Source organism: Heloderma suspectum, chromosome 11, assembly GCF_057233095.1.
Source record: "Heloderma suspectum isolate Gila_16-S chromosome 11, 16-S_ref, whole genome shotgun sequence".
In the NCBI taxonomy this organism is placed as follows: domain Eukaryota; kingdom Metazoa; phylum Chordata; class Lepidosauria; order Squamata; family Helodermatidae; genus Heloderma; species Heloderma suspectum.
In genome coordinates this window covers 28322182-28343786 of record NC_139468.1, presented here as the reverse complement: position 1 = coordinate 28343786, position 21605 = coordinate 28322182, and the positions used below count along the sequence as shown (strand labels likewise).

The 21605-nt window shown below is 47.6% G+C and overlaps 1 protein-coding gene across 7 annotated transcripts in view; it reads right to left on the bottom strand.

The window, feature by feature from the left end:
• The window catches only part of DET1 (DET1 partner of COP1 E3 ubiquitin ligase), a 38267-nt gene extending 35233 nt beyond the window's left edge, over nt 1-3034 (bottom strand). For 6 of the 7 annotated variants that reach the window (XR_014785405.1, XM_084817332.1, XM_084817333.1 and 3 more), the window contains exon 1: nt 2899-2986. The gene's annotated coding sequence lies outside the window, so the exon portion shown is untranslated. Of the gene's footprint in view, nt 1-2898 lie in introns of all 7 variants that reach the window. The other variant, XM_084817331.1, reaches the window with a different exon arrangement.
• Nucleotides 3035-21605: the final 18571 nt, after the last annotated feature.

The following is a 21605-nucleotide window of genomic DNA, read 5'->3' as shown; positions in this document are numbered from 1 at the left end:
CATGTTTACAAGGTATCTGACAACAAATTTGACAAATGTACTTGTTATATGTGTTTTAAACTTTGCAAGGAAGAAAGCAGGGGGGAAAACAGTCCTCCCCTGGTCTTGCAGTGAAGCAGGAACAATCTGGCCTAATAGATCAGAATATTAGATGGGGCAGATGAACCTACTGGCGTAGCGTCTCAGGAAATATGATCCGAACTGAAACATGAACATTCTCTCAGATGATATCAAAGAATTATGAAAAGGCATGCCTGCTATTATGCAACCGAGAGTGTACTAGAAATAAAAATAAAATAGGAATGAAGATACAACAGTTCTCAAATGCTGATGCTTAGAAGCAGGCTTTAACAAAGAAAATATCCATGCTGCCAGCTAAGAAGTGCTAAGGTTTGGAAAAATACTGAAAATAAAACAGGTATAAAGGCCTCTGTAAGAACAGACTCATTAATCCTCCATACAACAATTTAGGTAAGTATCAGGGGATCAGATAACACCACAACATCTGCCACAATAAAGATTTCCACCCTCCCTCAAAGGAGTTCAGGGCTCCCCTCTTTACCTTTATCCCTGGGGCCAGCAACTGTTGGGCTGCCGGATATTGTTGGACTGTACCTCCCATTGTCTCTCACTATTGGCTATGCTGGCTAGGAATGATGGGAGTTGTTGTCCAACAACTTCAGGAGGCCAACAACTTGCCCATTCCTGTTTTATCCTTATGACTATGTGCAGTAGGTTTGGCTGAGAAATAGTGACCAGCCCACAGCCACCTAGTCAGATTGAACGGGGATTTCAATCCAGGTCTCCCTGGTCCAAGTCCAAATACTCTATTAGTGTTTCTCAAATTCCTGACAGAATACAGTGTGCCTCAGCTCAGTTAAAACTGAATACGTATCTATGCTGTTCTTGTTTTTAAGGGTGTGTAATAATTGCCATAGCACAGTAGTAGAGCATATGCTTTGCACTTCGAAAGTCCTAGATTCAATCTTCGGTACCTCCAGATGGAATGAACTTGAGCACACTCTGGGAGAGAGAGGAGGGCAGGAAGGCCTGGCGTGCTATGGTCCATGGGGTCATGAAGAGTTGGACACGACTTAACGACTGAACAACAACAACCTCCAGATGGAACTGGAAGACTCTAGCCTGAAAGCCTGGAGAGCTGCAGCCAGTCAGTGTAGAGAGTACTAACCTAGATGGACCAATAATATGACTTGGGCTAGGACATCTTTGTATATACTCCAAGGGCGCAATCCTACGCCCACTAGACAGCGGCTAGACGGCCATAGGATTGGTCGGTTCCCAGAGAACCACCTCCCCACTCTCTCCCCTGCCGCCACATAGGTGGCACAGATAACCCCCGCGCTCGTAAGAGCAGCATGGAGTGGGGCAAAAGGGGGCATTCCTGGGGGCAGGGCGTGCGGAAGTGCCAGTATGACACTTCCTATGTGTCATCCGGCCTCCGCACCCTGTGCTCCAATGTCCTGCAGCTAGAGAGTCGAAATCGGCCATTTAGCTGTGAATGCAGGGTGGCTGGAGCGCGGAGAAGACGATCCCTTCCACACTCCTCCCACTGTGCATTGGATAGGTGGTCACCTCCGAGTTTGGAGGCGGCCGCCTATCCCCATAGGATTGCTTCTTAAGAAAATCTCCCATCTTCAAAGGCGCACATGCACCATTCCTGCAGAAGTCCTGTTCTAGGCAGGCGGAAAGGAGGAAAGCCTAGAGCAGGGTCTCATGCAGAAATGCAACAGGTAGCCTCCTCCAAGGATGGGTAACTCCATGCACCCCATACTAGGAGTGTCCGTTACTGGGCAGTATAGAAACGTAATAAACGAATGAATGAAAATAAATGAGCCCGAGCCCAGCATCAGGGGTCAGCACGATCAGGCAGCAGCCGAGAGCCAACAGGCTCAGAAGGGCCCATCCCTGACCATGCCGGCCGCTTGGTGAATGGCAAGTGCAGAGCGTAACTGAGTGCTGACATGGCTCCAATTCAAAAGCGCCACCACCGCCGTCATGGGTCTCACTGCCAACCTGAACAGTTTCCCCAGGGGTGAGATGGCAGCACTTCTGAAAGGGGACCAAGTCAACTCTGCATCTGCCACCCATCATCTTGGATTCCTGAATACAATTCCAGATGTCGACACTGGCTCCTATTCAGAAGTGTCCCCCCACCCCCGCCCCGAAACACTTGGGAGGCTGGGCAGGCAGGAGGCAACAGGCAGAGGGGGCCAAGCAAAGGAGGAGGTGGAGGCCGACAAGGAGGAGGGGGAAGCGACTGGTGAGGAAGAGGACACAGCGGCCACGGAGAAGGGGGCACTGCGGACCAGGGAGAAGGAGGTGGGCAAGAAAAAGACGGGCAGGCAGGCGGAGGCAGCGGTGGCTGGTGGGGAAGACGGGGAGGAGGATGGTGGGTGGTGGGGAGAACCCATAGGCAGCACCGTGCCTGGGGGCGGGATCCAAGCACAGCTGAGGCAGATACAGGGCAGTGGAGGCTGACTGGAAGAAACCGCGGAGCTGAGATCAGCAGACCATGCTGATGCCGCAGGCACCCTCCGCTGCGGGTCCTCTGGGCTCCGCGGAGAGTTACTCGGCCGGTTTATTTCTCACAGGGCACCGCTGGGGAAGAGCTGCTCCCTCCCCGCCCCCCACGGGCCGGGCTCCTTAGGCGGGGCGATGCCCGGAAGCCCCTTTCCGAGCGCTAGCCGAGCGCGTCAGCCGCCTCGCCGCGGGACAGGGGAGGCGCAGGCCCGAGGCCGCGGCGCGGCGCGGGGGAGAAGCAGGGGCGCCCCGCGCCCAACGGGCCTCAGCGAGCGCGACGGGCGCGACCCCGCCTCGCCGAGCCTTCCCCGCCCGCCCCTCGCGGGGCCGCACAAGAGCCCGGCTCCCGCAACTCACTCCGCGGCGGCGCCCGCCGCCATCTTTCCGCCGAGGGAGGAGGGTCCGCCACTGCCAACGAGTTCCCCATAGCCTACTGGCGCGCCAGCGGCAGGAGCGTACGCGCCCCGAGCCGGAAGCTCGCCGCGCTGCCGCGGAGCGAGGCGCGCGAGAGCAGGGGGTCGACCGCTCTGCTTCGTTTCCCCGCTTCCGCTCCCAGCAGCGGACCCTGGTGGCCGGAGGGCGCGCGACACCCACCCCAGCCCGCCTCTCCTCCCGCGTCGCTGCCATGGCAACCGCATCATCGCCTAAGATGGCGCCATGGCAACCAGCTTTCTAAGAGGGAGGGCTCCTCATGGCAACGGAGGCGCGTTAGCAACGACTACCCCGCCTCCCACGGCGGGATGCTCCATGGGCATCATCATGTGCTCTACGGCAATGGCCACCTTCAGAGGTGGCGCTGTGATATCTGCCCCACAGAAGAACCCTTCTGGGGCAACCTCCCGCATTCCCACCCCGCGCACACACACGCCTTATAGTATGGGGAGGAGGAAGCATAATGCCAGTCCCCTTGGGGTTGCCATGCCAACCACTCTCATCACTTGGATGCCTTGCCATGACAGCCGCTGCCTAGCAGGATGCCATGACAACCTTAAGCACCATGACATCAGACACACACACACACGCAGGCCATGATAGCAACGATGACCCCAGTCCTGCATCATGCCAGCCGCTATCCCAGAATCATATGTGGATTATTGCACCACCCCAGTGGGATCCTTCAGGCACTATGACAATCTGTTTCCTCAGAAAAGCTTCATCATGGATGTCAGGAATCATTCCCAACATCCATGCATCACCCTTGTGAGAACAATGGGGCAACTGATTTGCTCCACGAGTAGGGAAAACATAACACGCACGCCCCGTCACATCTTGTGGTAGTAAGGCTCTGCTTTTGAACCCTGAGGGAATACACTGTTTGCTCTGTATTCTGCTGAGGAAACACCTAAATTAAGCTATGGAACTGCAGAACATTGCAAATAATTCTAGGGCATGTCCTAAGGCAGGGGTGGGCAGAACATAGAGTGGGATCTACATGTAGATTTGAATTATTTGAAGTCACTCTCCAAGGGGTTCTGACCCTCAATAGTTTAAAAATTGTAACTTAAACTGCAAGGACAAAATATCTCTGCCTTGGCTAACCTTGCAGTAATCATTCTTCTCTCAGCCTCAGTGTCCCTCACCTGTAAAATATGAGTATGAGTTAGTTGCCTTTGACCAGGTTTTTGTGCAGCTCTGTGGTCCAGTTTTAGAGTTTTCTCTTAGAATACTTAATATGTAGTAACTCACATGGACTTGTAGATGCAGGCTAATGAGTGGGGGGGGGGGCTCCATACCCTGAGTCACCATATTGCATATGGCTCGACCCCCTCGGCCACTATTTTTCACTTATCTCTGGTTGATGGACCTCTGAATTCTATTAAAAAGTAGATCCCACAAGCCTGAAGTCTGCTCAGCCCTGTTCTAAAGTGCACACTCCTTTCATGCAGGGCCCTGGCCAGACCTCTCTTCGGCCACACTATAGCTCCACATGAACTGAGATTGCACCCTGGGACACCCCCAATGCTCTCTTGCAGCTGCATATTACAGAGAATGAGTAGGAGTGGTGGGCAAGCTGACTTTTAGGGACACTTTTCTACCATGACTAATCTTCTCTAATTGAAAACCCTATGATAAGCTTCCATAGAATTGCAGGGCTCCTGGAACACAGTTTGAATACCACGGTTATAGGGTGTCTCTGCCACATACTAACATTGTCAGATTCCATCTTGGATAGAACCCCTCTATTTAGAAGAACCATGTGGGATGTTTGGCAAGATCCCTCTTTTCTCATCACTACAGCAATATAATGGAGAAAAAATAACATCAACTGAACTTGTCTCTCGGTCCTTAAAGGACACAACTTGGCCATGATAGAACTAGCAACCTTAGGCTTTAACAGTCCTCCTCCTCTGGGAATACATTGATGGAACGTTTTGCTTACGTATCCCTCACAGCTGTGCAATTCTGCTGTGGAGGACCCAAAACAGCAGGACCAGCCTTACCATTAGAAAGAGTGAGGCCTCTGGCCATTCCCCACTGTTGGAGGGCAGAACTCTGTATCACAGGGTTTGCCCTGTGCTACCAAAGCAAGCTTTGAATAGGGGCGGGGAGGGGGGCACTATGTTGTCCTTCAACTCGGGCAGCAAAAAGTCACCCTGCAAAACAGGACATGATGACATGAATGACAGGGAGGAGCAGACTTATGCCAAATTCTGGTCTTCCTCAGACTCTTCCCTAGCCCATAGGCCAGCATATTGTTACATTGACAATATGTGTAGGTCAGTTAAAAATACTCTCATTGAAGTCAGTGGAAAGCAAACAACAAAAAACAGACTATGCAACCAACAGTGCAGCCTTATGCTCCAGATATCTCGGCTGAAAACCTTTATGACGCCAGCTTAAATGGCTAAGAGCTATGCCAGTGCAAAACAAAAATGGATGGCTTGGGGAAGGGGGCTATAGTTATACATCTTTTTCATTACCTTGCATTTCCTTGAAGACTCTCTAACTCCTTCTGTATCTTCCTTTCCTAGCAAAGTTTTATTTTTTTTATTATATTTTTTTCCAGTGAAGCCTCCAACCCCTTCAGAGAAAGGGCTCACTAGACCAACACTGACATCTGAACCTTTTAAAAATGGATGGTGACCTGGACTTATTGAACACACACACACACACAGAGAGCGAGACAGAGACAGAGATAGACAGAGAGAACACACCCACGTTCATAATGTTTGTGATCCATTTACGACAGGGATGCACAACCTTTTCGGCCCTGATGGCCGAATGTGGTGCCGTCTCTGGAATCGGGCTGCACGCACATACACACTGACCCTATTCACATGACATGCTGGGCTCACAATGGGTTATCTAACCCACAATGAGCAGTGGCACATGCAGGGCACATGCAGCCACCATTATGAATATGCAGCCCCCAATGGGGTTGCAGCATGTCATCAGAACCCGGCCACTGTGGGTTATCTGAGGGTTAAATAATCCTCAGTTTGTAGTAGGGTTATGTGACGGTTGTTTAAACCTCGTATAAGCTACAGTGGCGGGGTTTGGATGACACGCTACAACCCCATTGGGTGTTGTGTATTCATAATGGCAGCTGCACACGCACAGCATACGCCATGGCGCAGCATGTGTTAAACAACCCACTGTGAGCCCAGGGTAGTGGGTGACTCAGCCCAATGCCTTCTAACTGGTAGTGTTAGGAGCTGTGCAGTTATTAATCCACCTTCCAAGACAACCATCTATAGATTTAAAAACCTGATATAAATGTATTTAAAGGTGCAATTCTGGTGGCAGCAGAGAGTCATGAGGGGCACATGATGTAGGCCAGCCTTCCCTAACCTGCTGTCCTCCAGATGTGTTGGCCTACAACTCCCAGCATGCTGGGAATTGTAGTGCAAATCAATGTTCAGAAATATTGCACCCCCTGCCCCTCTGGCAAAACCTTTGGGGGGGTGGGTAATGATCATGATGAAACCCATGATGGATTGCGCCATTTCATCAGTTCAGGGAGCTGTGTGGGGGGAACTGTTCCTGCTTGAGTTCACTGTTTGGAAAACATATTTTAATGGGAGGTTAGAAGAATCAATATCCCTGCTGGGTATTGAGGGTTCGATTCCAAATTCAGACACCATGGGTTCTCCTCTTGCATTAATGAAAAGTGGCTTAAATCGAAGAATAAATCTATTTTGGGGATATTATGGAATTAGGTAAACAGTCGGACCCTGGTATGGTGTGAGGAACCCCTAGGAGGAACTGCTTGTAGATCCACGTTGCTATTGTAAGCAGTGACCAGCAGACTTCTCTCCAGTTATGCCATTCCCCTGCACCCCCAGCCTTTTCAGTCATCAATGGGAAACTTACTTACTCTTGGCCTCATACCTGAAGCTGTTGACATGAAATGAGTTTCTTCACATCAAACTCCACCAACCTGTTACCCTCAATATGTTTTGAACTACAACTCCCATCCAGTATGGACAATGGCCAAGAATTGTAGGAGCTGTAGTCCAAAACATCTGGAGGGAACTGTGTTGGGGAAGGCTGCTCTACATCTATACCAGGGGGTAGGTAACCTCCAGATGTGTTGGACTTCAACTCCCATTAACCCCAGCCAGCAAAGCCATGCGCAAGGATTATGGGAGTTTTAGCCCAAAACTTAAGGTCATCTTCAGAGGCCCTCCTCTGGGTGCCTGCACCAAAGGAATCTAGGTAGGTGGCTATGAGAGAGAGGGCTTTCACAGTGGTGGCACTCTGCTTATGGAATAAACTCCCCAAAGAGGGTCGCCTGGCACCTACGTTGTTACCTTTTGGGCACCATCCAAAGGCCTCTCCTTTCTCCCAGGCATTTTAGAGATCTTTGTTGTTCAGTCATTCAGTCGTGTCCGACTCTTCGTCACCCATGGACCATAGCACGCCAGGCCTTCCTGTCCTCCGCTCTCTCCCGGAGTGTGCTCTTTAGAGATCTAGTTCTAGGTTATTATGGCTGTTTTATTGATTCCTGTGTGGTTTATTGTTTATTGTATTGTGTTTTATTCTTTTAAATATTTGTATTGTATTTTATATTTTTAATTGTGTTTTAAAATGGCATTTTAGTTTTATAACTGGTTGTAATCTGCTCAGAGGACATTAGTTACTGGGTGGATTAGAAATGTACTAAACAACAACAACAAACAATCTCTGGAGGGCACCAGGTTGCCTACTCCTAAGACATACATGCATATATACACACACACCCATACCTCATTATTAGGATTCATATCCTCAGTTGTGTCAATGCTTAGCATCCACCTTTGACAGAAGAAAATTGCCATCAGAAGTACAGCTAATGGGAATGAAGGAGATGTCCTTTTCTGTTGTAGCACCACAAATGTGGAACGTCTGAGATCTGCCTTTTGGTGGGCAGTGGAGACATATTTATTCTAACAGGCCTCAGGGGGATGGCTTTTAACTGATATGATTGTATTGTAATGGGTTGGTGGTTGAGAGAGCATTTTAAATCATTATTCAGTGTGGCAATGTTTTCGGTGGTTGCTTTGTACTTCTGTAACGTTTGTTGGCCATTTTGACTAGTCTTGAAATAGAAAAGCAGGACAGAATTACTGCTTGGAAATAAGTAGTACCTGCTGGCTGCTGTTTCACAGCTCTCTACTTCCCTGTGTGGTAGGCAGTTCCATGGTCAACTTAGTTGCATTGAAATCTTAAAGGGTATTAGAAATATCTGCTTATTTACAGACATTTACCTTGCATATGGGAGAGCAGACAAACACTTGGGCACAGTGCACATGTTTAAACCAGACCACTTCCCCCCAGGAAACAGAATTCACTTGGAACCTGTCCTCTTCCCCTACCCTCCCAACCCCAAAATGTTCCATCTTGCCTCCTAGCTGCACACATTCAGGGGATCTCTACACCTCAGGTTTACTGCGCATTCATGGTTGATCAGTCACTGAATTGTGTGGGTCCATTACATGACATCGTTGTTGTCCAGTCATTATTCCACTATTGCCTCCCACCTATCCCGTGTTTTCCTCAAATGGAAAAAATGGGGTATTTTTCCAGATATGCGCAAATGGAGTGCCATGTCCTCCCCGTGTATTTCTCCCCTAGCGTGAATGAAGCACTGAGTGTGGATGTTGGGGGTGTGGTCATGATGCCGAAGGTGGTGACGAAGGTCTGATGGGCGTTCAGCCTTCTCGCTCCTGCGCCATTTTGGTTCCTCACCATTTTCAGCCTGTCTGTTCAAAACAGAGCAGCAGAGCAGCAGAACGGCAGAGAGGCAGGGACTGGCCAAAAGCATGGAAGACAGAGGCAAGGCCCGGGGAGATCGGGGTGGGGGGCTGTCAGCATGTCACTGCCCATCCACCAGTAATGTGCAAGGGCAGGGAAAGGGCCAGGAACCCAGGAGCAAGTATCGCCGAACCTGGAGTGCGTGTAATGCCTCTTCATGGAAACATAACGCTATGGGAATCGCCTTCTACAGAGAAGGAATCAGTTGTGATCCTGTATTTAAAACGGAAGCGGAAAGCCCCATTTTAAATGCAGGATTTTAGGCTGGTGTAGAAATCCCCTCAGACTTCTGCCTCTTTTGCTGGCCATATTCCAACTACCAAACTGTTTCCTTTAACCCTATTCCCATAGCTGGGTGCGTGTGAGGGATGTGCATGTGTTCAGTAGCTAGCAGCCATCAGTTACCAAAGGACGTTCAGCAGGCAAACTATATAAGAGTTTCAAGAGTCATTTATTTTTTGTTTGTTTTTTTTTAAAAAAAGGTGTATGTGCTTGCAGCACTACCTTGACTTCTGATAGTCTATTCAGTTATGGTAGATTCACAAACATATATTCCTCCCTGGGTTTTGAAATAAGAGACAGAAGAAAGGAGAATCAGAGTGCCTTGAAATGAAGAAGTGTGGGTTGCTATATAGATGGAAATGATACTATATGGAGAGGCAAGTGTGTGTGTGTGTGTGTGTGTGTGTGTGAGAGAGAGAGAGAGAGAGAGAGAGAGAGAGAGAGAGAGAGAGAGAGAGGATGGAGATTAAATAGTGGTAACATTGAGGGCTGATTGGAGTAGTGGTAATATGGGGGCTGATTGGAGTTTATGAAACTCTGTACATGGAAGCTTATGACTCAATTCACATCTTACAACAACCCATGGGTTTTTAAACTGTGGGTTGTTGTGAATGAAACAGGAGTGAGCTAATTCTTGCCACCCGCTTGGTCTAGCTGCAGCTGGGCAGAGTTAACCAGCCCAGAGACCCTCCATCCATGAGTTGTGTATCATGACATCCAAACCCAAAATTATGGGTTGTTGGGGGAGAGACAACTCAGAGTCAGGACCCATGAACAAACTCTGGGTTCTCTCTCCCACAACAACCCACAATTCTGGGTTCAGAGAACCCAGGGACAGAGCATCTTTGGGTTGTTTAGCTCAGTGGGAGCTGATAGCTATGAGCCAGCCCGCTCGCTTCTGCTCATTCATGACTATGCAGGGTTTAAAGAAACCCTGGGTAGCTGTAATGTGTAGGTCACTGAAGGGAGAAGAGAAACTATTTCTTCTACGGGCATGGATTGGCTTCATTTTATTCTGTTCTTCAAGTACTGCTCAATCAAGGACACCAAAGTACTTCTCCAGTACAGCTCGGTATAGCTGCAGTTGACCTGAATAATTTACTCCAACATGCGCTTTCCTCATGCTGCAAAGACAGGTATGTCTTGTTCGTTTGAAGCAAGACTCTCACTTCCCTACCAGAGCAAGATACTTCAATAAGAGCAGAGAAGAGGAAGTCAAAAACTGGCCTAGAGCCCCTGTTAGTGAGGAAATCACCCAGTAATGGATGTATTGTTCTGTGGCTAATTTGATTTCACCATCTTCCTCTCTCCGCCTCCTTCAAGAAAGTTTTGTTGGGAAAGAAAGCTTTTCCCCAACAGATGATACCTGAGAGCTATAACAGAGAAAGAGGAAAGGCAGGGTTCTCTCATCCTTGGGCAGATGTGGCAGGCCAAGGACAAACAAGCAGGATAAGGTCATGTCTCCTATGCCTCTGGCAGTTTCCTCTCTTGTCTTCCATCCCTGGCATTGAAAGGGGGGGGGGGACTGACAAACTAGGTAGCGCATCTCCCAGTGGATTTCCATCAGGATAATTATGAGGGTCTTGCCTGGCTTTTATCTATCCATCCACTGTTATAAGGCTGCCCTGAGCTGGGCTGGAGCTTCAACCAACACATAGTCTTGCAGTCTTGTACTGGATTAACACTGGCCTACAGAAATATAGCTGTGTCCCCAAAGAACCTCTTTATATAAAGCAGGGTGGGCAACTCATGGCCCTCCAGATGTTTTGGCCTACATCTCCCTCCATCCCTCACTGTTGACTATGCTGGCTGGAGCTGATGTGACTTGTGGGCTAAAACATCTGGAGAACCACCAGTTGCCCACCCCTGAAATATACTGTAGTTTCCAAAATGAGTTAGAACAAGCTTGGGCATAAAGTAGATCTCCAGATATTTTGGACTTCAACTCCCAGCATTTCTGACCATCGGCCATGCTCTAGGGGCTTCTGGGAGTTGAAGCCTGAAACATCTGGAGATCTACTGTTTGCCCACCCTAGGTCAGAAGAGAGCAAAAGAAGGAACAGAAAGCAAACTAGGACATTGTAGTTGGACCCTGTCCTGTCCTGTCGCAGAATGGTGAAAGGCAGGCTGGATTTTCAGGCAGTTAGAGAGCTCCAACTTGCTCCAACAACACCCAGGGCTGAACTGAGGTGTCTTATCCCTGCATGCTTTGCACTTTGGATAGCTCCTTTAGAGCTCTGACTGGTTCTGTTTGAAACCCAGAGCAGATTTACAGCCCCACTGACATCAGAGACACCAGCCTCTACTGCCTGCATGGCCAGATCATCCTGCCTAGGCTCCACCCCTTCCCAGAGAATTGGGAGGACTTAAAGGGGCAGTCCTCTGACCTGGAGCACTAGGTCTCTTCTCCATTAGTTCCCTTCAGGCCTGTGCAGATATAGAGGCTTAGGGTTGCCTAGGGTCCCTCGTGTGGAGGGAGTTGGTTCATTGAAGGGGGGAGTTGTTACAGCCTTAGGGGTTACTGTCTCTGGAGATCCCAATTCAGCGGTCTCTGCCTCCATGCATCCATGGCTGACAGGCTCAACCTGTGATGTTGGGTCCTGGGTTGGTTTCCAGCACTTCTAGTCCATAGGGCGGTCGCTTATGCATCATCAAAAAAGAGGGCACAGTTTTGCACACAGCTTGCTTACGGTAATGCATAGCAATAGATAGATGCACATTTAGAAACCATCACTATAATTTAATTAGAAATGCAAGACATCTCATCATAGTGGAGAAGACTGTAACTAAGTGAGTTGTGTGTCTGCTCAGACCACTCTCCAGGTGCTAATTGGTGATGGGCATCTTCAAGGTCTCTGCTCTCTCTTCTTAATCTTGAAACCAGGCTTGGATGGGACAGCCCTTCAACCAGAGCAGCCTTCCCCAAACTGATGCCCTCCAGATGTTTTGGACTACAGCTCTCAGGATCCCTGACCATTGGCCATGCTGGCTGAGGTTGATAAGAGTTGACGTCCAAAATATCTGGAAGGCACCAGGTTCGGGAAGGCTGAAAGAAAGGATTGTCCTCCGTGAAATAGGATGTAAGGCTACAATTGGGCTGGCCCCTCCTTGTCTGTTTCAGTGTCAAGGTGGGAGCCCTGACAGACTCATTCACACACTCACACACACACACACACCCAACACTTGCAGCTGTCTAATTTTCAAAGCTTCCACAGCTAGAAAGGTTCAGTCGGATCTATCATTTAGGAGATGTGCCTTATCTGAAGAGGTTTCATTTCTCATGCCACTGCCAGAGTATTATTTCCCCATAGATAATATCATAGATTCTTTGTTTGGATATAAGGAGCTGCAGCTGCCTCTTTGATGTATTTCAACCCCAGTCTCCTTCAGCAAATCAAAGCAGGCACTGAATGTCTCCTCTCTCTTAGTGCACAGAGTTGGGCATAAGAGACCAACATGGATTCCATGTACTCATGCTAGCAGCCTCTGCTCAAATGGTCTTGTACTTAAGAGTGTAGGAAAGTGGGTTGCAGTGTGGAGTGCTCTTGTTCAAGATTCCAGCCAGCCTTGCCCTCTTTCTTACCCCCTTTCGGGATATTTCATTCTATTCCCCCTCGCCCTGCTGCCAGTTTTCCAAGATTACTATTTTGACCCCAGTCTGCATTCCATTCCCACAAAATATGCTCAGTTCTCATTTGGTTGTTTGAGGGGTTTGCTTGTTTTCCTTGCCCAAAATTTGTTTGTACTTCTGCAAACTTGAGTGTGATAATCCCTCCCTCTTGTGCATAGATGGCACCATTTTGACTAGATAAGGATCGTCACTCACCCTAAATATTGCTAATAGAGGGAATTGTTTGAATGGATTTGCTCAAATTTTCAGGGCAGACTTTGTGGCAGGGCATTACACCAGTTATACCTCTGTTTTTTCTCCTAAGGAACTTCCATCTCCAGGCATTCCAAATTGCCACTTCTGATACCCAGTTAACAGCATAGCTACTGAAGAGGGCGTAAACTGAAACATTTAGCTTAAAATATATTTTCAATACTCTGTTAGTCTTTCTATCTTTCGTGTGTGTGTGTGTGTGTGTGTGTGTGTGTGTGTGTGTGTAGTTGCCTTATACTCAAACAAGCCATTGATCCATATAGTTCAGAAGTATCTACTCTGACTCAGGGCCAGCCCTATCATTAGACAGAATGAGGCAGTTGCTTCAGGCAGCAGATGCTGGGAGATGGTGGCGAAGTGTTGGAGGGGACAGCTGTGGGCCACATGGCCTGCCCTACAACCACTAAGCTAGGCTGCTTCCTTCTGTTGTGGTGGAGGATGCTGTCCCATCACCAGTGTTGAGGAAAGATTCAACTGCCAGTCCAGTCAGCATTCGTACATGGAATGGGAGGGGTCACCATCTTGTCCTTCGCTTCAGGCTGCAAAATGTCTTGGGCTGGCTCTGTTTTGACTGGTAAAAACTCCAAGACTTCTTAGTCTAGTCACCTGAGAGACTTTTCATCAGAGGTGTTAGACTGAATTTAGGACCCTCTGCCTGTAAAGCATGTACCCTATCACTGTGCTATACCCCTTCCAGACAAGGCTTGAAGACCAATGAAATGTAAGTTATCTGTATTGTCTGTATGATAATAAATTGGATCTCTGGACCAATCCCATTGATTTCAGTGTGTAATTTACTTCGGAGTCAACAGGGTATGGACTGGGCCACTAGACTGTGATTCTTATTTCTGTGGTAAGTATGTCCACACTTGCATCCTAACTAAGTTTAGGTCTCAAAGATAATGATTTATCCAAGGCCACCCAGTGAGCATCACAACTGACGCATACATTTAACCTGGAATATCTACATCCCAACCCAACACTTAGCACTCCATTACATCAGCACAATTCCTTGTGTTTCGTGATGCATTTTAAGGCAGAGGTGTTGAACCTCAGGCCTGTAGGGCAACTCAGGGTTGCCTAGGGCCCAAATATGGATTCCCCAGAAGGCCACACCCTCTTTCCCTTGGCCATGCCCTCTTTCCCTTGGCCCTACCTCCTTTCCCCTGGCCCCAACCCCTTTCCCTTTGCCATGCCCCTTCCCCCACTGTGGGTCATTTGGTGGTTTCTTCACTTTGGCACAGTCTCCCTAACCCCATTCTAAAAGCTTGAAATGCCTTTCGTATGGACTAGTTACTGGCAGTAAAATCTACTGGTACTTTTTGGTATTTTTGGCACAACTCCCTTTGCATTGGCCCTGCCCACCACTGGCATGTAGCCAGAGAGCTTCTCCAAAATGGAATTTGGCCCTCCAGCTGAAAGAAGTTCAACATCCTTATTTTAAGGAGATGAATGAAGACAATGTTTTTACACCACTTAGGCTGGGTCTATTCATGCTGCAAAATACAATGGAAGAATTTTGACTTTGTAGAATGGGCTGCACCATTTCAAGCTGCAAGCAGGGACAATATTTTTGAATGTTCTCCCATGTAAAAACAAAAACAAAAAAACTATGCATATGTTCCTGGAAGTAGTAAAGTAGCACAGCAGGGATAACATTTCTAGCTAATGTTCTGCTTTTAGGGGATCTTCTCTCTCTTTCTCTTTTAACATACGGAAATATGGTGGGGGAGGGGGGAATGTGATCCCCACACTTACAGTCTGGAGCGGCACAGTCTCTCCTACCATTTCAGGACTTACCACTTCCTTCCCATCTGCTGTATGTGTAGACCCACCCTGAGTGTAGCATTTACTTTGCCTTGGCACCTGAGACTTCTGCAGATCAGATGGTAATTAAGACATACAATACAATTCCAATCATTAAAATGAACAAGGGTCTAATTCCACTGTTCTCTCCATTAAAAGTTCCCCGTGCAGTTGTGTTGATGTATATCCTTTAAGGTCAGAAGGGGCTGTTACGAAAATCACAGTTTGTGCCTTGCGTGTGATACAGGCAATTGAATTGCTTCCAATTATTACAATACCAAGGCCACTAAATTGTGTTTGGCTAACGGTGCATCTGTTGGCTCGAGTCCTGTAAGTCAATAGCATTGGTGGGAGTTAGGACTGGATAGATGTGCTTTGTTGTTCAAACAGGTGCAGGAGACAATGAGCTTAAGAGTAATGCTGGGATAAATTTGCCACACAGGGACATAAATTCCTGGCCCTGCGGCAGCCAGATTATACCACCAAAGATTCATTTCTTTCCTGTCTGACTTTCTTCCTCAGGTGTTTCCAGTCTGCATCACTAGCCAATCTTTTTTTGTCAAGCATTGTTCCCAGGTGAGCTTTATCTGGACCCTTTCATTGTCCCTGCCAGATCATGGAAGGAACCTCCTCCTTCTTTCATTTAGATGAAATGGCTTCATCTAAATCTATTATATATATATATATATATATATATATATGTGTGTGTGTGTGTGTGTGTATACACATGTACATGTGTAATATATAATAATACTAATACTAATATATTAGTATTATTAATTTTTGTGAACCACCCAGAGAGCTTCTGCTATGGGGCAGTATAGCAATATAATGAATGAATGAATGAATGAATGAATGAATGAATGTGTTGTTGCTCCAATCCCTCCTTCCGGAATGGCAAGGAGGAGAAGGATCAGCAACAACAGTGTCCTCAGCAAACCTTTAAGATTGCTCCTCTACCCCCTTCCCCCCCTTGCACCCTGTTCTCACAGTTTTAAAAGCCAGCCAGCCTACCCTCTAGGGAGGTCTCCTGTTTTCCCTCCTCACCTTCCAGAAAAACCATTTTAACACAAAATGCTATTGTGGTGTCAACAAAATAACACCTTTGAATAGCCACTGATAAACTCATCTTCCATGAATCCATCCATCTATCTGGGCCGGCCCTACAATTAGGCAGAGTGAGGTGGCTGCCTCAGGTGGCAGATACTGGGAGGTGGCAGCAAGGTGTTGAAGGAGACAGCACTGTGCCAGGTGGCCTGCCTTCCACCCCCTAAGCTAGCATGTTCCTTTCAAGTGCAATAGTGCACCACCCCATTGCCAGTGTTGAAGAAATAATTCAACTGCCATTCAGTCAGCTTATTGACGTGGAATGTGAGGGAGGTGCCATCTTAACTTTTGCCTCAGGCAGCAAAATATCTTGGGACGACCCTGCTATTTATGTATCACAGCTTACAGTCATGGCTAGCACAATATCTGATGATGTCCTGGGTCAGAGATGCAGAACCTCAGGGCCAGGGGACAAGTCTAGCCCTCTAGTGGTCCCAGTCTAGCTTTCTGGAGTTCCCCAGAAGGCCACAGCTCCTTCTAATGACTCCACCCCTCCCACTGGATCCACCCCTTTCCCCAACCACCAACCATTTGGTAGTTTCCTGGCTTTGTGCAGTTTTTCCCCCATTATAATTTTTATTTATTTAATTAATTTCTATACCGCCCAATAGCTAAAGCTCTCTGGGCGGTTCACAAAAACTAAAACCACAAAATGCAGCATAAAACAATATAAAAAAAGAAAGCTTAAAACCACAAAATGACAGTACAGCCAGAATAAAACCCAGCAGCAAGGCAGAGATTTAAAATACAGATTTAAAACTGCAGAGCTAAAAGACTAGGAAGCTAAAATGCTAAAATACTGGGAGAATAAAAAGGTCTTCACCTGGCGCTGGAAGGAGAACAACGTAAGTGCCAGGTGAACCTCTCTAGGGAGCTCATTCCACAGTTGGAGGGCCACAGCAGAAAAGAATATAGAAGATTGAAATGCCTCTCCTAAGGCTAAGTTACAGGCAGTAAGAGGAGAAATACTCCAACAGTTTCTCACAGGTAGGGATCACAGTTAGCAGGGGCATTAGCACAGCTTCTTTCTTTTTTTCCCCCGAAGGGGTTTTTTTTGGGGGGGGGGGTTTGTGCTGCTACTGCAAGTGGCCAGAGCAGTGACTGTGTTGGCAGCCTGGTCCCCATTTTACATCCTTCACAATGGCTTATACCTCGCATTGTTTCAGGGCATTGTGGGGAGCGGGCAGGGGGGAATGTGGCCACTACAAAAAATGGTGGAGAACCTGGATCCCCCAAGTCCCAGTCCAATGCTCTAACCACTACACCACACTGGCTTTAAAAGAGGATTAAACAAGTTCTTGAATAGATTTATCAACTGTGTTCAGCTGTGGCAGCTCAATGGAGCCTCCATGTTCAGGGGCATTGTTCCTCTGAATACTTTCTGCTGTGGGACAAATATCAGAGAAAGACTGTTGGCTTTTGCACCTTGCTTGCTAGCTTCCCAGAAGCATCTGAGCGACCATTGTTGGAAAGAGGGTGCTGGACTGGGTGAGGCCTTAGTCTGACCCCTTAGCCTTTGGATATCCTTTACAACCCAACAGTGCCCATCTTAGCTCCAGCTTACCCAATATATTGTTTTTTGGTCTCCCTCTGATTTACCTGGTTCTCTTCTGGCTCTAACCCAGGGATGGGGAACCTGTGACGAATCGGATGTTGTTGGGCTTCAACCTCCAAGATCCCTTGGCTATGCTGGCTGAGGCTGATGGGCATTGCAGTCCAATGCCTGCAGGGTCCCCATCTCTGCTCCAGCAACTGACCCACCAAATATTCCCTTGCTTTTGTTTTTCCTGGCCAGGGCAGAAGCTTTGCTAGGCACATAAAAGATTCAGGGTCCAATCTTTCCATTGGAATCAATGGAAGTTCCCCCCTGCCCCAAGCTTAATTGCCATATGGAAGGGAATGGGGGGGGGGGAGTAGGCAGGCACAGGGAAGGGAGCATTAATCCTTCCCTCCCCAACTGTGATCCCCTTGGAAATCCCCCCCCCCCGCTCTGTATGGCAGCTAAGCTTAGGAAAAACCACCCATTGGCACTACAGGAAAAGGTTTTCTTTTTCTAAGCTTAATTGCCTTGCAGTGGGGAGGGTTAAGGCTTTTCTTCCTAGCTGCAATCCTCTTTGAAAATTGTCCCCTGAATGGCAATTAAGCTGAGCAAACAACCCCCCAAACCTTCCATTGACACCAATGGACACTTAGGGCTCTGGGGACTAGATCCAGGCTGAGATGATTCTCTACTGGGGGCAAGCGGGGCAGTGACTTTCCACATGTACCCCACCCACTTGTGGCAGAGACAACTAGGTATGTGTGCAGCTGCCAATTGCCACATGTGATCTTCCTCTGCCCTCCTCTGGTAATTGCAATAGAATATTGAACATCTGCCCTGTCCTCTGCCCTACCAGCCCATGTGGGTACCAGCCACCAATGGATCCGGGGCTGTGGGGAAAATATTCAGGGCTGGAGCCCCCTGTGTCCAGGCCTAGCAGTGCCCCTGGGGTGGGTTGTCAATAGTTTTGAAAGCACATTTCCAGTCCTAGCTCCGGACTTGTGCTTTAGTTGTGGAATGAAGGTTGGGTTCTATGTGAGAAGTACCTTTTATGGAGGGCGAGGTTTGAAAGCTTCTGTTTCTCTGGTTTGTGTTGAAATCTGGAGTTGCCATGTATCATAGCTTTTAGCTGTGCTCTCTCTCTCTCTCTCTCTCTCTCTCTCTCTCTCTCTCTTTGCCTTAGCAATGTACGAGAGAGAGAGAGAGAGAGAGAGAGAGAGAGAGAGAGAGAGAGAGCGCAAGAGCGAGAGCGAGAGCACAAGAGCTAGAAGGAAACAGGAGCTGAGAAGGGTGCTGGAGAGAGGTACTCACCCGTGCCCACTTCACTTCACTTCACTTCCTCATCTCTCCCCCCCCCCCCACAGCACACACACACTTTGAAAGGGAGAATGTCAGGGGTCTCTCAAGTTCCATTTGCTGTCTGCTGGCCTGTCCTCTTTCCCCCAGGCTGAGTGGCTTATTATGCATTCCCAGCACAAGCCATGAAGGCACTCAATGCTACTTCATAAGTGGAGTAAATATAAAAGAGATGCAGGGATGTGGGAGGGAGATGGCTGCTGAAAAATACTAGAATTTGGGTGGTTTTCTTGTTTTTTTAAATATTATTATTGACTGATGTGTAGGGCTGGAGCTCCTGTTCCATTATGGGAGGGAAAACACAGACACACGGGTATATAAATCTTGATGGCCATGGGATGGCTGATGGCCCCTGGCTTTCAACAGGAAAGACATATTCATAGAGGAGCAATCTATTGGTGGCTATCGGGCTTGGGGGATGAATGGAACCTCCATGTCCAGAGGTAGCAGAACACAGAAAATCACTTGCTGGGGGTACGCAACAGGGGGGGTGCTATTGCCTTCATGCCCTTCTGGGGACCTTCTTGGAGACATCTGGTTGGCCATTGCGGGATGGCGAAATCAAGAAAGGGGAAAGTGTGTATACCTTGACACACAATATACAATGAACCCCTAAGTCAAAGGTATGCCAGTATTTCTGCAACTTCAATGTAATGTAATAAAATATCGAGCACCAAATTTATTTAACCTATAGATATAATACCCAATTATTTAAAAAGCACAACACAAAAACCAAAGTCTGAACAATATAATGTAACAGGTTCTCATCGAGCCCAGCACAGGCTACATAGGAATGAAAAAAATCAATATATAGTCCATAAGATGAGAATAATGGGTTGGTAGTTCATATCACTCCTTGCTGGATGCTCATGGAATTGGCGAACAGAAGAAAATACTTGTTGATCTCAAAACAAAGCTAAATATGTTTCTGCCTATGTGGCCTTCCTCAGTGGCTTAAATCAAAACAAAAATTTTATTTATTTATTTATTTATTACATTTATATCCCGCCTTTTTTCCTCCAAGGAACTCAAGGTGGCATACATAATTCTCCTCCTCCATTTTATCCTCACAACAACAACCCTGTGAGGTAGGTTGGGCTGAGAGTCTGTGACTGGCCCAAAGTCACCCAGTGAGCTTCCATGGCCAAGTGGGGATTAGAACCCAGATCTCCTGACTCCCAGTCCAGCACTCTAGCCACTACACCACACTGGCTCTCACTAGAATTAAAAATTAATTCTTTTAAAAATGAATCCATTAATATTCAATATTTACACTGTTCACACAGTGGCTGACCAGCTACCCAAGGGAAACTCACAAGCAGGACATGAGTGCAACAGCAGCCTCCCATCCATGTTCCTCAGCAAGTGGTATACATAGGCATACTGCCTCTGATACTAGAGATAGTATACAGCCATCAGGACTTGTAGCCATCAGTAGCCTCCTCCTCCATGAATTTGTCCAATCCCCTTTTTAAAACCATCAAACTGGTAGCCATCACTACATCTTGTGGAAGTGAATTCCATAGTTTAACTGTGTGCTGTGTGAAGAAGCCCTTCCTTTTTTCTGTCCTGAATCTCCCACCAATCAGCTCCATGGGATGACCCCAGATTTTAGTTATATGAGAAAGGGAGAAAAATGTCTCCCTTTCCGCTTTCTCCACACCATGCATAGTTTTGTACATCTCTATCATGTCTCCCCTAACCCTCCTTTTTTCCAAGCTAAACAATCCCAGCTGTTGCAACCTTCCCTCATAGGGGATTTGCTCCAGCCCCTTGATCATTTTAGTTGCCCTTTTCTGCACTTTTTCCTGCACAAGGAACAGTATATTGTTTAGTGCTGTGCTAAAAATTTATCCCACATCATCGTCGTCGTCGTCGTCGTTGCGTTTCTATACTGCCCCATAGTTGAAGCTCTCTGGGTGGATTACAAATGTTTTCAACCATTCTCATTCAATTTGATAGAGGAGAAATTGCTTTCGAAAAGAAATTCAATGGTGAAGAAATTTCGGAGAAATTCTGGGTTGAGTTTGGGTTTCTTGGGATTACCTTACTTACAGGGTGGCTGAGGAGCGAGCACAAGTGTCCTGTTTTTCATTGTACAGTCATCTCTCTAGCTGCCTGTAGTCTCCTCAGCTTCCTACACTTCAATTCAAGCCCAGTTTAAGGCACCATGGGGTAATTCCTCCCATAGGGTTTTTTTCAGTTCAGGACATGCAGGCTGCCTGGGAGGCTAGCTGTGATTAGATAAGCGCAAAAACACCACAAAAATAAATTATAAAGCTTCCTGAATGAGGCAGAACAAGGGAAGCCTCTTTCATGGGGGGCGGGGGGGGGAGAAACCTTTCAGGAAATTGGAGGACAGATTCTGGCAGAGTACAAGCTCCACCTCATCCCTGGAGCTGGACACAACACTGCCCCACCTGCATTGTAGTGGATGCAAACTGGGAGCTAGCCTGCCAAGACAGCTATTGCAGCAGCACCTCCACCACCCCCAAAAAACCCTTACCAAAAGAGAAAGAAGCTGTGCTACAAGCCCTTCCAATGGGGAGCCCTACCTGGGAGAAACTGGAGAATTTCTCCTCCCCCTGGAGAAGTTCAGTGAAATCGTCTCCCACAGTTCTCTGCCTGCAAGAAAGGTGGAGAATTCCAAGAGGCCATTTGCGCACAGCTCTAATATTGTTGTTGTGAAAAAACATTTCTCCTCAGCTACTGTGAGAACTGTGGCTAAACTCAGGGGGAACAGGAAATTCTGAGCAGTGTGGATGACAGCACACTGCTAATAAAAAAAGTGTTGGCACATGTCCCTTCTCCTACAAGTGAGAAGGATCTTGGAACTGTTGTAGATCACAAGCT